The sequence below is a fragment of the Pteropus alecto genome, unplaced genomic scaffold, assembly GCF_000325575.1.
Source record: "Pteropus alecto unplaced genomic scaffold, ASM32557v1 scaffold8, whole genome shotgun sequence".
Classification (NCBI taxonomy): domain Eukaryota; kingdom Metazoa; phylum Chordata; class Mammalia; order Chiroptera; family Pteropodidae; genus Pteropus; species Pteropus alecto.
In genome coordinates this window covers 12,943,511-12,954,629 of record NW_006494609.1, presented here as the reverse complement: position 1 = coordinate 12,954,629, position 11,119 = coordinate 12,943,511, and positions in this window count along the sequence as shown.

Below are 11,119 nucleotides of genomic sequence, written 5' to 3'. Positions count from 1 at the left end.
ACTGATATAAATAATAAGTCTATAGAGGCGATCAAATGGAATCCTAAGAAATAGGACCTGAGAGTAGGCAGGAAAAAAGGGAAAAAACAAAGAAATAATGGAACAAATAAAAAATAGTTAGGAAGAAGGTAAATTTTAATGTATTTTACATGTGAATGGTGTAAACATTAATTAAAAGACATATTGTCAGATTACATAAAATGGCTATGTAAATTGTTGACATTAGCGGAAGCTGCATAAAAGGTAAATGAGAACTCTTGCAACTCTTCTGTAAGTTTAAAGTTATTTTGAGATCAAAAGTTAAAAAAACTTGGCCATATTTAGCAGGTATTGTCCTAGTTTTAAAGGCATAGATTGATTTATTTGCCATAAATCTAGTTAATAATCTGGTTTTCCAACTCAGTTCCATCTGACTGTAAAGCTTGTCTTATTTCATTAGTCAACTATCCTTTAAGTCATATTTTCCCAAGTAGTTTGTAAGCTCATTGAGGGATAGGACTGTATCTTTTTTGTGTTTGTTTTAATTCCAAGGTAGAGGTGAGATTTGATACCTTCGTATTCCAGAACCTAGCAGAATGATTCCTTTAGGGAACGTGTCCAGCAAACATTTGTTGGTTGGAATAGCATTTCCGTCCTCAAGAATGTGTGTTCTTTGTCGTATTCACAGAGTCTTTTTCAGAGTCTTATCGACGTGCTAGTGTGTAACCGCCCAATGTGTTTCTCTCGGTCATTCTCCAGCTCAGATGTTCGAGAGCAAGCCCAGGGGAGGTGGAAGAAAAGGTGTCACAAAGGCTGCCAGAGAGGTCACATCCACTCTTTCTGTGGGCTCTTGCTATGGCAGTCGGGGCAGGCTGACTGCTATAACAAACTTCCCCCTCCTCCTGCCCATGTTTCAGGGGCCTGATGACATAGATCTTTACACTTTCTTCTCATCAATTCTAGTCTACAGGGGTTTTGGTGTTGGCGAGCTGAGCTTCACACACTTTTAAAGATCTGGCTTATGGGGGCTCCACCAATCTTCGAACATCCATGGTTACTCGCGCATCCAGCTGGCAGGTGGGGGAAGAGAGAGGATTACCCACGGAAATTTTTATTCCGGCCAGGCCTGGAAGTTGCCCACATCATTTCTGCTCACATCTCATTAGCTCTAATCTCAAGGGAGGTTGAAAAGTAGAGTGTAGCTGTAAGCACAGGAAGAAGAGGGTGTGGGTTTGATTGTACACATGCATATTGATGCCCAAACGTGAAGTCATTGGTAGGGACAGGCTAGACTCAGTACTCCAGAAATCATCATAGCAACAATTACTAAAAATAGAACGAGTGACAGCCAATCCCTCCTCCTCAGCTTTAGTCAGAGAGAATCTCTCACTTCTTTGTTTTTGCTCTGTTGTGTCATCTTCTTCTTTGCCCTCTGCTGGAACAGTTACTGATGACATGCAGTACGAATGGACATAAAAGAGAACAAAGCTTTTCTTGTTCCGATAAACCCCAGCTGTCTAGACACATCTCTAATACCTCAAGTACTGATCCCAAGTGTTTCTTGGAAGTGATCTCTTTCAATCAAACCAAGCTAGAGCACACTTAACGTTCCTCATCTCCTGCTTTTATGTCGCTCGGGAGTATGAGCTCTGTGGCATCTTGTCAGACCCTTTGTTGTTTAATAATAATAACATTTGGGGGAAAAAAAGATGGCAAATTAGAAAGGAGACCGTGAGTCCATTGCAGCAAATATAACAGGCCCACTCTTCTTCCCAGGAATGGGCTGTTATTGTGGCCCACTGTCCTCACCCATGACCACTCTCTCTCCTTAGAGAAAGACTAATCTTACAGTGAGGCAGGCCACAGTTCAGGGCTTGCACATCCAAGACCCTGCAAGAACTGTAGCCATTGATCAGAATCAACGTTTCCTCAGCTTCATCAAAACACATGGGACACGTAGTCATTGCACAGGCATGTGGCCAGGCTTTATACACTTGGTGAGGTTTACAGGAACTTTACAATGCACATGTACCTGTCTCTCCAGCTTGTTTGGGAGAATATTTCATCTGCAGAAACCATGGAATTGCAGCTTGTCCTACATTTACGCGAACCAAATTAGCCATTTTGTCCTATGTGAGATATATAAGGCAGAGTATATGATATCTTTGCAAGAACAGCTACATAAGGTCTAGAGCCTTCACCATTGTGAACGCACATCAGCACCAACATTTGGACTCATTGACCACAACTGAATGTAACCAATAAGAATTCAGTAACTTTTTGGGCCTGAGCTGTTGCTCGCACTGTGTGTTACCTCTCAGAACAAGGTAACTAAGTTAGAATAGTACTAGTTGAGATGTGCATTTTTAAACCAATGTTGAACCATAGACAATGTGAGTTAACCATGGCTAGTGATTAACAGCAGTAATAATAACCGATAATAATCTTGATAAAGTCTAAAGACACTCTGAAAATGTCAAAGGGCTAGAGAGAAAAATGTCAAAGGTATAAGATATAATCATAATTTAATCAGATTATACAGAAAAGGAAAAACGGAAGTTTGAAAGACTGCCATTTGCCTCACTTGTGCCCTGGAGCTGAGTGCCTTTCTATGTCTGGAGCTCACCCCGTTTCTCTGGGCTCTTGGCTCCAAGCCTGGTCAGGCTGGGAAGGAGAGGGAGGCTACCAGTTAGGTGGTATGACCAGTCCAAGGCTGACTGCTTTCTAGATGCCAGGCCACTGTCGGATAGTGCAGTAGGAAGGACCACCTTGTCCACAATGAGAAAATTTCACTCCTCCCAGCTGGGTAGTCAGGCAGATAGGGAGGAGCTTGGATAATATTTAATGAGCATCGACTATATCCGAAGCACCTTACTGAATGCTGAGGGAATGGCACAAAGTGTCGGTAGGGGTAAGCGGAGGTATGTAGGCAGGAATCAGAAGATGTGACTTGAATTATTTCTCTGTGAGTATGATCTCTCCTGCACCTCCCAGTCTTGCCTGAGTAGACTCTGTGTCCCTAAGGACAGGAATCCCAACGAGATCCCGCAAGGTGTGTGGAAAACAACAGCATTCTGGTCTGATCAGCCTGCTCTAATTCTGTTCTCACTTAACCCCTCTGAGCCCCATATTTTTCTTCTATATAATATGCATAAAAACAATGATCTCAAAGGTGTGTTTTCACACACGTTAGATGCTCTAGGTTAGCTTCTCTCCCTCTGGGATCTTGCTTATAATTGATGCTTGATAGAGAAATGAATTAAGGATGTTTTGTAGAATTGTAGGATGTTAAAACCAGGAAAGCCTTTCAAAATCATCTAGTTCAACTATCTCATGAATTTAATGCTATTTCTCCTTTTCTTTGAGTTATGAATTGAGGGGGGAAGAGCTGCTACCATCAAAACATATTAGATGGTAAAAGATAAAAAAGAATGAGATCCCCAACACTGGTGTGGGAGTATTGAAACTTTATGCACATGCCAGCGAGCCTATAATTAGATTTGTTCCTCATTCCCAGGATGCAGTCTGGATGATAAGAACCCCAAACTCAAATACATGTACCCTTTGACTTAACAATCTCACATCTAGGAATTTATCCTGTTGAGATAACTGACCAATTGCACAAAGATGTGTATGTAAAAGAATCTTCAATGTAGTGTTGCTCATCATAGCAAAATGCTGGAAATACTCTTCATGTTCCTAAGTAGATTAGTTAAATAAATTATGGTGCATCTATGCAGTAGGGTGTATGACAGATCTATGTTAATTGGTACAGAAAGGTTTGCACAATGAGTTGAGTGGGAAAAACGGGTCACAAAACATCTTGCAAAACATCACAAAACTTCTTTTCTATACATTTATTAAGACACACATGTGTCTACGCACAGAGGGAGGCGGGAGAATGATCACTGCAAGTTTAACCGTTCCCTCAGGATGATTTGGGCTGATTTTTATTCTTCTTTACACTCCTAAAATGCCTGGATTGTCTACTTAAGCACATAGTCACTTTCTAATCAGGAAAAAAAAAATCGTAAAGCTATTTCGACTTGAAAAAAGTCAGAAAAATAAAAACCCCCTTATGTTTCCCAGTTTAATAGTGATACTTGTGCAATGTCACTGTGCAGACTCCGATTTTATTTTTACTGTTTAACCTGACTGCCAAACCAGTTGTTTACACGTTCAGAACTGTAGAAAGCCCACGCTCCAATCATTCTTCTCACTTTCTCCATCTCCCTTTTGGGAGGCTCTGGGACTTTCCACAGATCTTTTTTTGAAGTAAGGTGATGAATAAACAAATACATAAATTAATAAATAATAAACATTATTCACATCTCTCCCTAATTGCAAAGCTTACACTATCATAATCTATTTTTTTCCTAAATGTAAGCAGATGGTTGACCACCCTATAGTGTAAATCTGTCCTTATATGACAACCAAACAAAACAGATTTCCTATCTTGTGATTAAAGAATTTTAAGGACTACCGGGCAAGACGCAGGATGTGTACTGTGCAGTGGTTGCCATGGTTTTGACTGAGGATGTGCTATTTAAACTCATCCTTAATTTAGATAGGCATGAGTCTCAGCTTTGCAGGGTTAAAAATGGTGCAAAAGGCATGGCTGTTTTTAGATTAAATGGGAGCTGGGCTATAGTAACAGCTAAAAATAGAAGTTCTTAACTTTAATTAACCCTTTGGCTACCAAATTGGATAAAGAAATGAATTGCAGTAGTTTCTCTTTAGAGAATAAAGCTGGCACGACAAAGAAAGCTGGGTCTAATTATATAGCCATTTTTAAGTCAACATTCTGATATATTTTTAAAAACCTGATATATATATGTATATATATATATATATATATATACATATATATACATTTTTTAAGCTTTCAAATCAGCTAGTCAGTTCCCATGGCAGCTTTACTCTGTTGAAGAATTCCAGATTGCAACCAATTTAACGTTTTTAGCAGCTTTTTTCTTTTTCCATTTGCAAATAGTACTTTGGAGCAAACAGGCATTGGACTTTTAATAGTTTATCTTTGGTTCTGTTAGCTGCATTATTTTATGTAGTGCGCCGTGCATTATTTTAAAAAAAGACAGAGGGTCTCTGTGTCAGGGCTTTAACCCTGAAGACAAAGGAATCGATAAAGGCTGTATAAATAAACATATGATAGTTTCAACTCAAGATTCCCAACCCTCTTTTTGAAAACCACAGAGCTCTTTGATGGGCAGCTGGTGGTTTGGAACGCTCATTCAAATCAGAATCAGAAAACAAAAGTTCCACTTCCAGCCCTGCCCCGGCCTGGCTCTGGGATTTGGGGTGAATCACTCAACCTGCCTGGGCTTCAGTTTCCTTGACTGTAAACTCCAGTTTTGAGGACACATTGACCACATGCGTTGTCTACTTAAAAAAATTTTTTTATTACTCCTTGTTTTTTAGTAGTTGAATGCTTTCTTCAACTAAATAAAAAGGTGTTGAAGCCCATTAAGAAAACAGAAAAAATGGAGTCCTACTTGTTAAAGGTGGCCTGGGATTGGGGGGTGTTCTGAATGTTTCTCGCTTGGTCCCTGGCCACCCTTGACATATCAAGTAGGAGGCCCCAGGGCTGCTCAGACCACAACTTAAGGACCATTAGTTTAGACAAACTTCAGTGTTTCATTCAATGTTAAAAGTCAGTCTATGGTTCTGTGAAATCTCAAAAAATAATGCTGTAAGAAAATTTTAGAAAGTTGGAGTCTCCATATGGTACCAACAAAAATAAAATATAATAACTTCCAAAAGATAGAAGTTATTATTTTCAACATTGTGGGTTAGAAAAACTTGCTTTGGTTTTCCTGATATTTGGCATCAAGGGACACTGATGTGCATCATCTCCCCGCTAACTATTTGTGATGAGACCTTAGAATAAAATGATTTACTGCTTGATACATCCCCTTTGCCATTTTGTCTGTTTACAAATGTCTACCATTAACTCATTGTTTCATAATTTTGAAAATTTTATGTTCATTTGGATTTTTTAATGGCTTTGCGTGGTCCATGAACTCTATTATTCTGAATAATAGAATGCTGCTTATAAGGGCAACTTGTTTATACTCATTGTTAATCCAGCCTCTATCTCTATTTATTTATCTATTTTTTATTTCTTTAACTTTTATTTACAGAAGATGTTGCAATATTGAGAAGAGCTCTGGTTGGATCAAAGACTTGGGCTCACATGGAGGTATTTGGAGTTCGTGCTCCAAAATGGAGACTTTTGTTAAAATTCGACTACTAGTTATTTTATATCTGCTAGATACAGGTTACTAATGGGAAATAGCAAAAATATGAAAAAGACAGCAAAGCTTCTCAGACTTTATTCATTATTTCAAACAAGACTTTTAGAATCAATGATGAAGATTTATCTGATTCTTACCTTAATTTAATGTCTCTAATAGCTGTAGTCTCCACAGGAATAGATTGTTATGTAATCTGCAGCTGGAATTCCTGAGTGCTTCTGGGTACAGCACTACACAGATAAAACCTAAAACTGAATAAAAGTACAATGACTTCATAAGATGATTGCTATGAGAAAAAATGTGGTGCACACCCCCAAATGCCTAAAGCTAGCATTTATAGTATGTCTCCCAAACCACTTTAAGAACTATTTATAGAGAAATCATACCAACCACCCACCACTTGTTAAAATAGAGCAAGTATTTTAACATTGAAAGGCAACTTTATAAAATAGCAAGGAAATTGGTAATGGAAAGAAATGATAGGCTAGAAATGACAGGTTGATTTCTTCTTTTTTCATTTTTAACCTTTAAAGTGTAATACGTATCCAGAGGAATGCACATAAGTGTCAGCTAGCTGAATTTTTACAAATTTAACACAGTTGTGTAATTGGTACCCATATCAAAAGACAGAATATTACTCAACCCTCTAAAATCTTTCAGATACTGTCCTCCTTCCAGTCACAGCTCTTCTCACAAGGTTACCTAGTATCTTGTCTTCCAATCACATAGATTAGTCTGTTCTTCACTTTTATATAACTGGAATGGTACAAATGTACTCTTTTGTGGTTGGTTGCTTTTATTTAACTTTATGTTTGTAAGACTCATCCTTGTTGTTTGTGATTGTTCATTCTGCTGCAGAGTATTAAATTGTGCAACTACACCACAATTAATCAATCCATTCCACTTTTGATGGGCATCTTGGTTCTTTTTGGCTTTTGTCTGCTACACATTGAGCTTCTAATGCATATTCTTGATCATGTCTTTTAGGTATATACTTAGGAGTTAAATCACTATGCCATAGGATAAGCACATTTCATGTTAATTGGTATTGTCATAGTTTTCTAAATGATTGTACCAATTTACACTCTCAACAGCAGTGGACAAGAATCATGGTCACTGTATATACTTACCAACACTTGTTATTTTCTGGTGTGTGGGTAATGGCGTCACGTTATGCTTTTAATTTGCATTTCTTAGATGACTAATAAAGTTGAGCACATTTTAACATGTCTATCGGTCTTTCGCATCGTTTCTTTTGTGAAGTGCTTTTCAGGAATTTTGCCCACTTTTCTGTTGGTGGTCTATCTTTTTCTTATTCATTTGTAGGAGTTCTTTATATATACTGGATAATTTTTTCATTTTCTTATGTAGAATGTAATTTTCAGTGTTCAGATTTATGGTAGGTATGTTTTTTATGTTTTCACATGTATTCTGTTTACTACACACCTTAGGCCTCTGTATATTCAGGCCTGGAGAGCCTGTAATGACACTTAGGTAGAAAAAGTAACCGTGTTCCAGAATTGAAGTATTGCATGCAATCAGTTACCATAAAATACATTATCATTATTTAATGACATTTACATTCACCATCTATTTTTTATTTTTAGCTTTTTCATTTTGTTTGATTTAGTGCTTAACATTGAATATGAAGATAAGAAGGATAAAAATTCAAAATGGGAAGGGATAATGATCTTGCTTTGAACTTGGTACAACAGATCAGGATGTCTCTCGCTTTGGAAAGTATCTATGATGAAGTTCATAAAAAGATTAAAAATACTGGATTTGCAGTTTACTAGTGTTTCTTGGTCAAAATACACTTGAGATCATCATATATTGGGGAGAACATTTGCCATTTCTGGCTGTTCAGTATGCTCCTTTTGATAACAGTACCCAGTATCTGTTTTGAGAGCCACCTTGATCATAGTTGGTCCATATGTGTTGAATCCACCATCAATCATCTCCAGCAGAGAGCAGGTGCCATTGATTCAGACCTGCCTGATTGAGCATCGCATTCCTTGGGACACAGTCTTTGGTTCAAGGATGGTTATGTGACTGGTCAGAACCAATGACATGTGAGGAGACCTTGCTGGACTTGACTTTGGGAGGATGTGGTGTGGGACTGCTGAGATCACACACTTGAGAGGAGATTCTGTTGAAAACAGAGCCAGCCCCAAAGAAGTGAAGCTGAGATGTAGACATCTGTCCTTAGACTCATTCTATCAGAATTCCTTGGGAAACTTGTTACAAATGCAGATTTGGGGGTTCTACCCCTTGACCCCTTGAGAGTGGAGCCCCCAAATCTAAATACGGAATGGTTCAAGATTGAGGAACTAGTGCTTCATTTCAGGATTTACCCCCTAATCCTGTGACACTGATGCCTCCTGTGTACCCTTTCCCAGGAATTCTGAACCAGGCAAGGGAAGAAACTGCAGGAGAGAAAACTTAGAGAAGAAAGAGGGAGCTGCAGACTGGACATTAGAGAAACACGACTGCTAAATGATTGACGACTGCTGGGGTGAGGGGAAGGAGAGAAGAGAGGTTTTATATAGATATTATTTTTCAGAAATCAGAGTTTTCTGTAAATAAAAAAAAATTTAGTTGGGAATAAGAAGGTGTATGTGTATTTCTCTTTCCTCTGTGGATGCTGCAATTATTATGAGGAGAATGAAGAGAAAGTGGTCCCAGCTCTCTGTCCTGTGTGACATTACTGAGCCCAAAATACATATCATTGTCTTTCACACACACTGTTGTTTGTATGAAGCCACAAAAAACACATCAACTTCATTTCATATTTACCTGTTGATACAATAGATGAAAAAACAGCAATTAGTCTTCTCCAGGTTAAAATTTTCTAGTTCTTTTAACTCTAGTACAGTACACATCATATATACTAAAATATAAAGGAATAATTCAAGGACACATATTAACTTCAAATACAGTTTTGTGTATAAAAGACTCCAGTCTCAGTTATTAAATGATAGACTAGATACCCAATAAATAATTATTAAAATCACTTACTTTATAAATCTGTCACCCTTCCCTTCTAGCCCAAGAGTATTACATTATACCTGACCATCATCAGTTATATTTTAGGTGGGAGGGGCACATAATTTGAACTATGTTTTCTTGAAATCCATGTAATAAAGAGCTGTGAGTCTCAAACTTCAGACTTACATATTGTATTGTATTTAATATTGAAACATTTAAAAAAATGAAAATAAATACAAATAAAGCTGGGTAGAACAAACTGTAGAAATGGTCTTTCTAGTTTTGCTATTTCAGGTTCTATTTTACTTTTAAATGGAAGAAAACAAACTCTTTTCAGTATCAAAATAGAAAAATGTTTTCCTCTTAACCAAACTCAAGTCCTTTGATTTCACAATTGACTCGAATCCCTTTTTTGGTGCACAAATTGCCATTTACTGACCTTCTTGACCAAATCACAATAAGTCTTAATACAACCACAAGATGTTCAAATTCTACTCCCTTATTTGCCAAATGATTATACTTACTCTTGTGATTATTGTGGTTATTATGCATCTGGCAGCACAATATTTACCAATCTTATTTATCTTACAGTAGAAAAAGCATGGACTTGGAATCTCACCTGGATCCTGCTACTAACCAGGTGAGTTACTTTGGCAAATTCCCTGGCAACCCTGGTCCTCTGTTTAACCAATGATGCATGTACAGAAATGAGTGAGTGGGTCTAGGATTCACTTATAGACAGTGGCTCCCAGGTGACAATGTCAAGAAAATAGTACACTTGTGGCCTCTGGCCAGAACCCTCAAAATGAGAAATAAAATGATTTCCTAATGGCAGAAAACAACAACAAAAAACTCATTTATTTGTCATTTGGAGGATGTTAGGGAACCAACTCCTTATTTTGAAAATTGGTACATAAAGAGAAAGAATTGGGTACCTGTTGTGTCTTTCCTGTAAGAACTATACCTCAAGGGAATTCAGTTGTTTTTGAGGTAAAGTTTTTCTTAATATAGTAGTTCTAGTTAATAAATGCAAAAAAAATTTAGAATATTATCAATTTACAACCTCAAATATCAACTCTAGGCAATGATCATAAAAGCATGTAAAACAATTAGGGGAAAAACTAACGGGAAACTTTATAATGAGTAGATTAGGTTGAGAACACCTAAAACCATTGATCAATCTTAGCATCAGACAAAAGAGACTCAGGCACTAATGGAATGCAATGCAGAGTACAAACCCCACCTATGAAGTATTCTTTCTAAAACTACTGAAGCTGAAGATGCTCGAGATCCAGTTTCCAGTTTATAAGAAACGGAGGAGATAGGAACATATTGAAGACACTCAGGGATGGATTGAAATCCAGGGAATTTTATCGTGACAATGACCTGGTTTCTTTAAAGAATAAATTAGAAGGAAAATGAAATGAAGGAGAGGAATCTCATAGATTGAGATTTAAGAGACATATGGGCCAAATACAGAATGCAGCTCTTGTTTGGCTCCTGTTTCAAAGAAACCAACTGAAACAAAGAAACCATATTTGACACAACCAGGGAAATTTGAGTACTGACTGGATATCTGATATTATTCAGAACATTTTACTAAATTTTAGGTGATCTATTGTATTTTGGTTATGTTAAAAAAAAAGGAGTCATTTTAGAGATATACTCTGAAGATTCTTTAGATGAAATAATATGGTGTTTAGGATTTGCTTCAAAGTAATCCAATGACAGGGGTGAGTGGAAGTATAGATGAAACTAGATTGGCCATATGTTGACGAGTGTTGAGACTGAGTTTTGGGAATACGAAGGCTCATTATGTTACTCTCTCTGTTTTTGTGTATATTTGAAAATTTCCACAATTAATTTTTTTTAAATGGGAA